Source organism: Mus caroli, unplaced genomic scaffold, assembly GCF_978045245.1.
Source record: "Mus caroli unplaced genomic scaffold, Mus_caroli_1 scaffold_2, whole genome shotgun sequence".
NCBI lineage: Eukaryota > Metazoa > Chordata > Mammalia > Rodentia > Muridae > Mus > Mus caroli.
Window position 1 is genome coordinate 29,778,426 of NW_028227257.1, and position 12,852 is coordinate 29,791,277.

Genomic DNA, 12,852 nt, shown 5'->3' on the forward strand with positions numbered 1-12,852 from the left:
ATAGAATCATATCCTCTATTGTCATCAAATTTGAACTACCTGTGGACTTTTTATTTGTGATTAAATATGTTGCCGAGAGAGAGAGAGAGAGAGAGAGAGAGAGAGAGAGAGAGAGAGAGAGAGAGAGAGAGAGCCTTTACTATTTTCATAGAAAGGGGGTTTACTATTCTCATAGGATGATATCAAGTATCAGGTTGACAGTAAGTCATGATTACAAAACAAGAAGACCGAGCAGCTTGAACTAGTAAAATCTGAAGTTATTATAAAAGAAAGGGGTAAAAGGAAAAGAATTCTTTTCCATACAGAATGCTGAGGCTTATTTTTAAAAGATCAACATTTTCAGAGAGTCTGGAACCTGTAAATAGCTGGGGAGTTCACTGTTTCTTTCTTCACCTAACCTGCTTAGTTTTATCCATAAGGTATTTGCGTGTTTGGATTTTCTATGGAACAATGAACAGCTCCTTCTCCTGCTCAGTGTGCTGTGTCAAGCAGTCATACTGCTTTTGTCTCTCTTTGGCTATCTGCTTGAGTCCAGTCTGATGAGTGACTTCTTTCACTCTCTCCTTCTGCAAGGTCTCTATCCTGGGTGTATTAAAGACCCTGTCAACTAGTTCTGGGGCCGTTTGCAAGTTAGTCGAAACATCAAACTGTTCAACTTCCTTTTCCGTGTCAAAAAAGAACACATGCTATGCTCCAGTATAGGGTAATACCAGGGCCAGGAAGCTGGCGGGGGGTGGGGTGGGTTGAGGAGCAGAGGGAGCAGGAAGGGGATAGGGGATTTTCGGAGGGGAAACTAGGAAAGGGAATAACACTTGAAATGTAAATAAAGAAAATATCGAAGGAGGAGGAGGGGGAAGAAGGGTAGGGGGAGGGGGAGGGGGGAAGGGGAGGGAGGGGGAAGGGGGGAAGGGGAGGGGGAGGGGGAGGGGGAGGAGGTGCTTATTCTGCTGCTTCCCCCTGGAAATCCAGCAGATGGCGCTCTAATTTCAGTCTTTCAATTTTCTTTGCTTCTGCAATCTTTTTCATCTCTATGGACTTGATGTCCTGAGTTCTCATCAGCTGAAGAAAATCTGCCATTTAACTTTTGGGTTCTCCATCAATTCAAATGGAAGTTGTGGAGTAACCAAAATATATAGGACAACTATAAGATTCAGAATTTTAGTGGAAAAACTTCATACTGTGTGTGGAACTGAACACCTCTAGGAAAACTTATTTAGTATAAGAAACACAATATCACAACCACCAGATATGATCTTCTTTAATTTCTTTCTTCAGGGACTTGAAGTTCTTATCATACAGATCTTTCACTTCCTTAGTTAGAGTCACGCCAAGGTATTGTATATTATTTGTGACTATTGAGAAGGGTGTTGTTTCCCTAATTTCTTTCTCAGCCTGTTTATTCTTTGTGTATAGAAAGGCCATTGACTTGTTTGAGTTAATTTTATATCCAGCTACTTCACCGAAGCTGTTTATCAGGTTTAGGACTTCTCTTGTGGAATTTTTAGGGTCACTTACATGTACTATCATATCATCTGCAAAAAGTGATATTTTGACTTCTTCCTTTCCAATTTTGATCCCCTTGATCTCCTTTTGTTGTCTAATTGCTCTGGCTAGGACTTCAAGTACAATGTTGAATAGGTAGGGAGAGAGTGGACAGTCTTGTCTAGTCCCTGATTTTAGTGGGATTTCTTCCAGCTTCTCACCATTTACTTTGATGTTGGCTACTGGTTTGCTGTAGATTGCTTTTATCATGGTTAGGTATGGGCCTTGAATTGCTAATCTTTCCAAGCCTTTTATCACGAATGGGTGTTGGATTTTGTCAAATGCTTTCTCCACATCTAACGAGATGATCATGTGGTTTTTGTCTTTGAGTTTGTTTATATACTGGATTACGTTGATGGATTTCCCTGGGATGAAACCTACTTAGTCAGGATGGATGATTGTTGTGATGTGTTCTTGGATTCGGTTAGTGAGAGCTTTATTGAGAATTTTTGCATCGATATTCATAAGGGAATTTGGTCTGAAGTTCTCTATCTTTGTTGGGTCTTTTTGTGGTTTAGGTATCAGAGTAATTGTGGCTTCATAGAATGAGTTGGGTAGAGTACCTTCTGTTTCTATTTTGTGGAATAGTTTGTGAAGAACTGGGATTAGATTTTCTTTGAAGGTCTGATAGAACTCTGCACTAAACCCATCTGGTCCTGGGCTTTTTTTGGTTGGGAGACTATTAATGACTGCTTCTATTTCTTTAGGGGATATAGGACTGTTTAGATCATTAACCTGATCTTGATTTAACTTGGTACCTGGTATCTGTCTAGAAACTTGTCCATTTCATCCAGGTTCTCCAGTTTTGTTGAGTATAGCCTTTTGTAGAAGGATCTGATGGTGTTTTGGATTTCTTCAGGATCTGTTGTTATGTCTCCCTTTTCATTTTTGATTTTGTTAATTAGGATGCTTTTCCTGTGCCCTCTAGTGAGTCTGGCTAAATGTTTATCTATCTTGTTGATATTCTCAAAGAACCAGCTCCTCAATTGGTTGATTCTTTGAATAGTTCTTCTTGTTTCCACTTGGTTGATTTCGCCCCCTAGTTTGAATATTTCCTGCCTTCTACTCCTCTTGGGTGAATTTGCTTCCTTTTTTCTAGAGCTTTTAGGAGTGTTGTCAAGCTGCTAATGTGTGCTCTCTCTAGTTTCTTTTTGGAGGCACTCAGAGCTATGAGTTTTCCTCTTAGAAATGCTTTCATTGTGTCCCATAAGTTCGGGTATGTTGTGGCTCTATTTTCATTAAACTCCAAAAAGTCTTTAATTTCTTTCTTTATTCCTTCCTTGACCAAGGTATCATTGAGAAGAGTGTTGTTCAGTTTCCTTGTGAATGTTGACTTTCTCTTATTCGTTTTGTTATTGAAGATCAGCCTTAGTCCATGGTGATCTGATAGGGTGCATGGGACAATTTCAATATTTTTGTATATGTTGATGCTTGTTTTGTGACCAATTATGTGGTCAGTTTTGGAGAAGGCACCATGAGGTGCTGAGAAGAAGGTATATCCTTTTGTTTTAGGTTAAAATGTTCTGTAGATATCTTTCAGATCCATTTGTTTCATAACCTCTGTTAGTTTCACTGTGTCCCTGTTTAGTTTCTGTTTCCATGATCTGTCCATTGGTGAAGGTGCTGTGTTGAATTCTCCCACTATTATTGTGTGAGGTGCAATGTGTGCTTTGAGATTTACTAAAGTTTCTTTAATGAATGTGGCTGCCCTTGTATTTGGAGCATAGATATTCAGAATTGATAGTTCCTCTTGGAGGATTTTAACTTGGTTGTGTATGAAGTGCCCTTCCATGTCTTTTTTGATGACTTTGGGTTGGAAGTTGATTTTATTCGATATTAGAATGGCTACTCCAGCTTGTTTCTTCATCCCATTTGCTTGGAAAATTGTTTTCCAGCCTTTCATTCTGAGGTAGTGTCTATCTTTTTCTCTGAGATTAGTTTCCTGTAAGCAGCAAAATGTTGGGTCCTATTTGTGTAGCCAGTCTGTTAGTCTATGTCTTTTTATTGGGGAGTTGAGCTCATTGATATTAAGAGATGTTAAAGAAAAGCAATTGTTGTTCCTATTATTTTTGTTGTTAAAATCGGCATTCTGTTCTTGTGGTTGTCTTCTTTTAGGTTTGTTGAGGGATTACCTTCCTGTTTTTTCTAGGACGTGGTTTCCGTCCTTGTATTGGTTTTTTTTTCTGTTATTATCCTTTGAAGGGCTGGGTTCGTGGAAAGTTAATGGTGAATTTGGTTTTGTCATGGAATACTTTGTTTTCTCCATCTATGGTAATTGAGAGTTTGGCTGGGTATATTAGCCTGGGCTGGAATTTGTGTTCTCTTAGTGTCTGTACAACATCTGTCCAGGCCCTTCTGGCTCTCATAGTCTCTGGTGAAATATCTGGTGTAATTCTGATAGGCTTGCCTTTATATATTACTTGACCTTTTTCCCTTACTGCTTTTAGTATTCTCTCTTTATTTAGTGCATTTGTTGTTTTGATTATTATGTGTCGGGAGGAAATTCTTTTCTGGTCCAGTCTATTTGGAGTTCTGTAGGCTTCTTGTATTTTCATGGGCATCTCTTTCTTTAGGTTTGGGAAGTTTTCTTCTATAATTTTGTTGAAGATATTTGCCAGTCCTTTGAGTTGAAAGTCTTCATTGTCATCTACTCCTATTATCCGTAGACTTGGTCTTCTCATTGTGTCCTGGATTTCCTGGATGATTTGAGTTAGGATCTTTTTGAATTTTGCATTTTCTTTGATTGTTGTGCCGATGTTCTCTATGGAATCTTCTGCACCTGAGATTCTCTCTTCCATCTCTTGTATTCTGTTGCTGATGCTCATATCTATGGTTCCAGATTTCTTTCCTAGTGTTTCTATCTCCAGCGTTGCCTCACTTTGGGTTTTCTTTATTGTGTCTACTTCCCTTTTTAGGTCTAGTATGGTTTTATTCAATTCCATCACCTGTTTGGTTGTGTTTTCCCTGCAATTCTTTAAGGGACTTTTGTGTTTCCTCTTTAATGTCTTCTACCTGTTTAGCAGTGTTCTCCTGTATTTCTTTAAGTGAGTTATTAATGTCCTATGAAAGATTTACCATAATCACATGAAGTTTGATTATCTGAAGTAAAAATGGATGTGAACAAGTCAAACTGTCATCGCAACAGCTATAATAAATCACTACTGCAGATCTGACCATTGACTCAAAATCAGAGCAACTCCCTTTCAAATACTGATATTATATGTGGGAATCAACAGGGAACTTTATAGACAGGATAATCATAAGGATAAAATCGTCATAGTAAGGCTAAGATGTGCTATGAGAGTGCAATATCTGGATTTTACTACTGAGAATTTTTTATTAGATATTTCCTTTATTTACATTTCAGATACTATCCCGAAAGTTCCCTATAACCTCCCCCCCCCCCCGCTACCCTACCCACCCACTCCCACCTCTTGGCCCTGGCATTCCCCTGTACTGGGGCATACAAAGTTTGCAAGACCAAGGGGCCATCTTCTTCCCAATGATGGCCAACTAGGCCATCTTCTGCTACATATGCAGCTAGAGACACGAGCTCTGTGGGGTACTGATTAATTCATATTTTTGTTCCACCTGTAGAGTTGCAGACCACTTTAGCTCCTTGGGTACTTTCTCTAGCTCCTCCATTGGGGGCACTGTGTTCCATCCTATAGATGACTGTGAGCAGCCACTTCTGTATTTGCCAGGCACTGGCATAGCCTCACACGAGACAGCTACATCAGGGTCCTCTCAGCATAATCTTGCTGGCATATGCAATAGTGTCTGGGTTTGGTGGTTGATTATGGGATGGATCCCCGGGTGGGTTAGTCTCTGGATGGTCCATCCTTTCATCTTAGCTCCAAACTTTGTCTCTGTAACTCCTTCCATGAGTGTTTTGTTCCCCATTCTAAGAAGGAACAAAGTATCCAAAATTTAGACTTCCTTGTTCTTGAGTTTCATGTGCTTTCCAAATTGTATCTTGGGTATTCTAAGTTTCTGGGCTAATATCCACTTATCAGTGAGTGCATATCAAGTGACTTCTTTTGTGATTGGGTTACCTCACTAGGCATGATATCCTCCAGATACATCCATTTGCTCAAGAATTTCATAAATTCATTGTTTTTAATAGTTGTGTAGTACTCCATTGTGTAATGTACCACATTTTCTGTATCCATTCCTCTGTTGAGGGACATCTGGGTTCTTTCCAGCTTCTGGAAATAAGGCTGCTATGAACATAGGGGAGCATGTGTCCTTATTACCAGTTGTAACATCTTCTGGGTATATGCCTAGGAGAGGTATTGCTGGATCTTCCATTAGTATTATGTCCAATTTTCTGAGGAACAGCCAGACTGATTTCCAAAGTGGTTGTACAAGCTTGCAATCCTACCAGCAATGGAGGAGTGTTTCTCTTTCTCCACATCCTCGCCAGCATCTGCTGTCACATGAATTTTTGACCTTAGCCATTCTGACTAGAGTGAGGTGGAATCTCAGGGTTGTTTTGATTTGCATTTCCCTGATGATTAAGGATGTTGAACATTTTTTCAGGTGCTTCTTAGCCCTTTGGTATTCCTCAGTTGAGAATTCTTTGTTTAGCTCTGTATCCAATTTTTAATGGGGTTATTTGATTTTCTGGAGGCCACCTTCTTGAGTTCTTTATATATATTGGATATTAGTCCCCTATCAGATTTAGGATTGGTAAAAATCCTTTCCCAATCTGTTGGTGGCCTTTTTGTCTTATTGATAGTGTCTTTTGCCTTACAGAAGCTTTGCAATTTAATGAGGTCCGATTTGTCAATTTTTGATCTTGCAGCACAAGCCATTGCTGTTCTGTTTAGGAATTTTTCCCCAGTGCCCATATCTTTAAGGTTTTTCCCCACTTTCTCCTCTATAAATTTCAGTATCTCTAGTTCTGATGTAGAGGTCTTTGATCCACTTATATTTGACCTTTGTAAAAGGAGATAAGAATGGATCAATTCACATTCTTCTACATGATAACTGCCAATTGTGCCAGCACCATTTCTTGAAAATGCTGTCTTTTTTCCACTGGATGGTTTTAACTCCTTTGTCAAAGATCAAGTGACTATAGGTGTGTGGATTCATTTTGGGATCTTCAATTCTATTCCATTGATCTACCTGTCTGTCGCTGTACCAGTACCATGCAGTTTTTATCACAATTGGTCTGTAGTACAACTTGAAGTCAGGCATGGTGATTCCACCAGAGGTTCTTTTATTGTTGAGAATAGTTTTTTCTATCCTCGGTTTTTTTGTTATTCCAGATGAATTTGCAAATTGCCCTTTCTTACTCAGTGAATAATTGAGTTAGAATTTTGATGGGGATGGCATTGAATCTGTAGCTTGCATTCGGCAGGATAGCCACTTTGTCTATATTAATATTGCCAATCCATGAGCATGGGAGATCTTTCTATCTTCTGAGATCTTCTTCAATTTCTTTCTTCAGAGACTTGAAGTTCTTATCATACAGATCTTTCACTTCCTTATTTGAGTCACACCAAGGTATTTTATGTTATTTGTGACTATTGTGAAGGGTGTTGGTTCCTTAATTTCTTTCTCAGCCTGTTTATTCTTTGTGTAGAGAAAGGACATTGATTTGTTTGAGTTTATTTTATATCCAAGTAGTGCACTGAACCTGTTTATCTGGTTTAGGAGTTCTCTGGTGGAGTTATTAGGGTCACTTATATGTACTATCATATCATCTGCAAATAGTGATATTTTGACTTCTTCCTTTCCAATTTGTATCCCCTTGACCTCCTTCTGTTGTCTAATTGCTCTGGCAAGGACTTCAAGTACTATATTGAATAAGTAGGGAGAAAGTGGGCAGCCTTGTCTAGTCCCTGATTTTAGTGGGATTGCTTCGAATTTCTCTCCATTTAGTTTGATGTTAGCTACTGGTTTGTGGTAGATTGCTTTTGTTATGTTTAGGTATGGGCCTTGAATTTCTGATCATTCCAAGACTTTTATCATGAATGGGTGTTGGATTTTGTCAAATGCTTTCTCAGCATCTAACCAGATGATCATGCAGTTTTTGTCTTTGAGTTTGTTTGTATAGTGAATTATGTTGATGGATTTCCGTATATTAAGCCATCCTTGCATCCCTGGGATGAAGCCTACTTGGTCATGATGGATGATCATTTTGATGTGTTCTTGGATCCGGTTTGTGAGAGTTTTATTAAGTATTTTTGCATCAATATTCATAAGGGAAATTGGTCTGAAGTTCTCTTTCTTTGTTCGATCTTTGTGTGGTTTAGGTATCAGAGTAATTGTGGCTTCATAGAATGAATTGGGTAGAGTATCTTCTGTTTCTATTTTGTGGAATAGTTTGAGGAGAGTTGGAATTAGGTCTTCTTTGAAGGTCTGATAGAATTCTGCACTAAACCCATCTGGTCCTGGGCTTTTTTTGGTTGGGAGACAACTGATGACTGATTCTATTTCTTTAGGAGAAATGGGACTTTTTAGATTGTTAATCTGATCCTGATTTAACTTTGGTACCTGGTATCTGTTTAGGAAGTTGTTCACTTCTTCCAGGTTTTCCAGTTTTGTTGAGTATAGCCTTTTATAGTAGGATCTGATGATGTTTTGGATTTCCTCAGGTTCTGTTGTTATGTCTCCTTTTTCATTTCTGATTTTGTAATTAGAATATTGCCCCTGTGCCCCCTAGTTAGTCTGGCTAAGGGTTTATCTATCTTGTTGATTTTCTCAAAGAACCAGCTTCTGGTTTGGTTGATTCTTTGAATAGTTCTTTTTATTTCCACTTGGTTGATTTCAGCCCTAAGTTTGATTATTTCCTGACATCTACTCTTTGGTGAATTTGCTTCCTTTTATTCTAGAGCTTCTAGATGTGTTGCCAGACTGCTAGTGTATGCTTTCTCTAGTTTCTTTTTGGAGGCACTCAGGGCTATGAGTTTTCCTCTTAGGACTGCCTTCATTGTGTCTTATAAGTTTGGGTATGTTGTGACTTCATTCTCATTAAACTCTAAAAAGTCTTTAATTTCTTTATTGCTTCCTTGACCAAGGTATCATTGAGTAGAGTGTTGTTCACTTTCCACATGAATGTTGGCTTTCTATTATTTATGTTGTTATTGAAGATCAGCCTTAGTCTGTGGTGATCTGATAGGATGCATGGGATAATTTCAATATTTTTGTATGTGTTGAGGTTTGTTTTGTGACCAATTATATGGTCAATTTTGGAGGAGGTACCATGTGGTGCTGAGAAGAAGGTATATCCTTTTGTTTTAGGATAAAATGTTCTGTAGAAGTCATCTATAAGATGGAACACAGGGCCCCCAATGGACAATCTAGAGAAAGCATCCAAGGAGCTGAAGGGGTCTGCAACCCTATAGGTGAAACAACAATATGAACTAACCAGTACCCCCCCAGAGCTTGTGTCTCTAGCTGCATATGTAGCATAAGATGGCCTAGTTGACCATCACTCGGAAGAGAGGCCCCTTGGTATTGCAAACTTTATATGCCCCAGTACAGGGCAATGCCATGGCCGAGAAGTAGGATTGGGTACTGTCTTAGTCAGGGTTTCTATTCCTGCACAAACATTATGACCAAGAAGCAAGTTGGGGAGGAAAGGGTTTATTCGGCTTACAATTCCATGCTGCTGTTCATCACCAAAGGAAGTCAGGACTGGAACTCAAACAGGTCAGGGAGCAGGAGCTGATGCAGAGGCCATGGAGGGATGTTCTTTACTGGCTTGCCTCCCCTGGCTTGCTCAGCCTACTCTCTTATAGAACTCAAGACTACCAGCCCAGGGATGGTCCCACCCACAAGGGGCCTTTCCCCCTTGATCATTAATTGAGAAAATGCCTTACAGTTGGATCTCATGGAGGCATTTTCTCAAATGAAGCTCCTTTCTCTGTGATAACTCCAGCTGTGTCAAGTTGACACAAAAATAGCCAGTACAATTGACCCCTTGTCAACTTGACACACAAACACATCACTAGTAAGCCTCAACCTTTACATTTGTATTCATCCCCAAGATCTAAATAACTTTAAAAGTCCCACAGTCTTTACATGTTCTTAAATTTTCAATCTCTTAAAAATATCCATCTCTTTTAAAATCCAAAGACTTTTTATAATTAAAAGTCTCTTAACTGTGGGCTCCACTAAAACAGTTTCTTCAAGAGGGAAAATATCAGGGCACAGTCACAATCAAAGCAAAAATCAATCTCCAACCGTCCAACATCTGGGATCCCACTCACAATCTTCTGGGCTCCTCCAAGGGCTTGGGTCACTTCTCCAGCCATGCCCTTTGTAGCACACACGTCGTCTTCTAGGCTCCAGATGCCTGTACTCCACTGCTGCTGCTGCTCTTGGTGGTCATCTCATGGTACTGGCATCTCCAAAACACTGCATGACCCCTTCAGTCCTGGGCCATCAATTGCAACTGAGGCTGCACCTTCACCAATGGCCTTCCATGGCCTCTCACAGTGCCGAGCCTCAGCTGCTCTGTGTGACCCCTTCATGCCTTCAAATCCAGTACCACCTGGGTGACCCTTACACATTACCAAGTCCCACTGCAGAAGGAGTACAACCTTGCCTATCTCTGGAACACAGCCTCCTTGTGCTTTCAGAAAACACTTCCCAGAAGATGTCACCTCAACGATGCTGGTCTCTTCTTAATCACCGCTAATTTCTTAGCTCCAGCTAACCAGCATCAATAGTCCCAGTAATGCAAAGTTTTTGCTTTAGTAGTTCTGGTATCTTGTTAATCACAGCTGATTCTTCAGCCCCAGCTAACCAGAACTACAGAATCTTCACAACCAAAATAACAATGGCCCTGAAAAGAGTCTTTAATTTTCCCTCTGAAATTTCACAAACCAGACCTCCATCTTTTGCACGTTCTCAACATTATCTTCCAAGCTCCTACACAACATCTGACAGAGCTCTTAACAACGAATGGATCTTCAAGCCCAAAGTTCCAAAGTCCTTCCGCAGTCTTCCCCAAAACATGGTCAGGTTGTCACAGGAATACCCCACTCTGCTGGTACCAATTTGTCTTAGTCAGGGTTTCTATTCCTGCACAAACAGTATGACCAAGAAGCAAGTTGGGGAGGAAAGGGTTTATTCGGCTTACAATTCCATGCTGCTGTTCATCACCAAAGGAAGTCAGGACTGGAACTCAAACAGGTCAGGGAGCAGGAGCTGATGCAGAGGCCATGGAGGGATGTTCTTTACTGGCTTGCCTCCCCTGGCTTGCTCAGCCTACTCTCTTATAGAACTCAAGACTACCGGCCCAGGGATGGTCCCACCCACAAGGGGCCTTTCCCCCTTGATCATTAATTGAGAAAATGCCTTACAGTTGGATCTCATGGAGGCATTTTCTCAAATGAAGCTCCTTTCTCTGTGATAACTCCAGCTGTGTCAAGTTGACACAAAAATAGCCAGTACAGGTACATAGCGGTTCAGGGCAGGGGAAGGGTATAGGGAACTTTCAGGATAGCATTTGAAATTTGAAATGTATATTAAGAAAATATCTAATTAAAAAATATAAAAAATGTTCTGTAGATATCTATTAAATCCATTTGTTTCATAACTTCTGTTAGTGTCCCTGTGTCTCTGTTTAGTTTCTGTTTCCAGGATCTGTCCATTGGTGAAAGTGGGATGTTGAAGTCTCCCACTATTATTGTGTGAGGTGCAATGTGTGCTTTGAGCTTTACTAAAGTTTCTTTAATGAATGTGGCTGTCCTTGCATTTGGAGCATAGATATTCAGAATTGAGAGTTCTTCTTGGTAGAGTTTACCTTTGATGTGTATAAAGTGCCCCTCCTTTTCTTTTTTGATAACTCTGGGTTAGAAGTCAATTTTATTCGATATTAGAATGGCTACTCCAGCTTGTTTCTTCTGACCATTTTCTTGGAAAATTATTTTCCAGCCTTTCACTTTGAGGTAGTGTCTGCCTCTTTCCCTGAGTTGGGTTTCTTGTAAGCAGCAAAATGTTGGGTCCTGTTTGTGTAGCCAGTCTATTAGTCTATGTGTTGTTTTTTTTTTTTTTTTTTTTTAAATTGGGGAATTGAGTCCATTGATGTTAAGAGAAATTAAAGAAAAGTAATTGTTGATTCCTGTTTTTTTTTTTTTTTGTTGTTAAAGTTGGGATTCTGTTCTAGTGGCTGTCTTCTTTTAGGTTTGTTGAAGGACTGCTTTCTTGCTTTTTCTAGGGTGTAGTTTTTCTCCTTGTGTTGGTATTTTCCCATTATTATCCTTTGAAGGGCTGGATTTGTGGAAAGATATTATGTGAATTTGGTTTTATCATGGAATACTTTCTTTTCTCCATCTATGGTAATTGAGAGTTTTGCTGGTTATAGTAGCCTGGGCTGGCATTTGTGTTCTCTTAGGGTCTGTATAACATCTGTCCAGGATCTTCTGGCTTTCATAGTCTCTGGTGAGAAGTCTGGTGTAATTCTAATAGGCCTGCCATTATATGTTACTTGACCTTTTTCCCTTACTGCTTTTAATATTCTATCTTTATTTAGTGCATTTGTTGTTCTGATTATCATGTATCAGGGGGAATTTCTTTTCTGGTCTAGTCTATCTGGTCTAGTCTATCTGTAGGTTTCTTGTATGTTCATGGGCATCTCTTTCTTTAGGTTTGGGACTACTGAGGATTTTCATGGGGTAGACAGGGCTCCAAAATACATAAAATGTATTCACATTTTGTGCAGGTGATAGATGGCATTTCAAATCATAAAGTTAAGGAGAAATTACTGTTTAGAAACATTATAATATTAGAAGAAATGCTGAGCGCTGATTGACCCACTGACTCAACACTCCAAAAGACTCTAAATGAAGGCAAGACTAGAAGAAATGTTAGGGAACCACAACATTCTGAGGAGGAAATGTGAATTCATTGACAATTGTGAGTGGAAACCTAATATATCTATGAGGATATATATTTAGATTGATGGGAAATGGTGATATTCTATATCTGTCGGAAAATAAAAAGAATCAATGAGCTACAGGAAAATATCACCAGAAAAAAACAAAATATGAGCTGAAGAATGTGTTTGCAGCCTAACTGATAAGAAGCTTATGTGCTTCATTGAGACACAGATTTTAAGAACATTTCTTATTGTCAAAAAGGACAATGTTTACCATCCTGGATGAAAAAGGAAATGTTGATTGAAATATAAATGAGGCCAGCTACCCACAACACCCGCCACAGGATCTTAAGACTTCTGGTGAGTGGAGCACAGCTTCTGCTCCAATCCAATTGCGCGGGACCTGAGACTGCATTAGGTAGGGAAGCAGAAACCGGCCTGAGTAGGACCACAGGCCTCATCCGGCTGGATCA

General features: G+C 39.6%; 1 pseudogene; it reads right to left on the reverse strand.

Moving 5' to 3' along the window:
• Positions 1-339: 339 nt before the first annotated feature.
• On the reverse strand, positions 340-1,077 carry LOC147005785 (putative U3 small nucleolar RNA-associated protein 11 pseudogene; annotated as a pseudogene).
• Between the last annotated feature and the right edge of the window lie 11,775 nt (positions 1,078-12,852).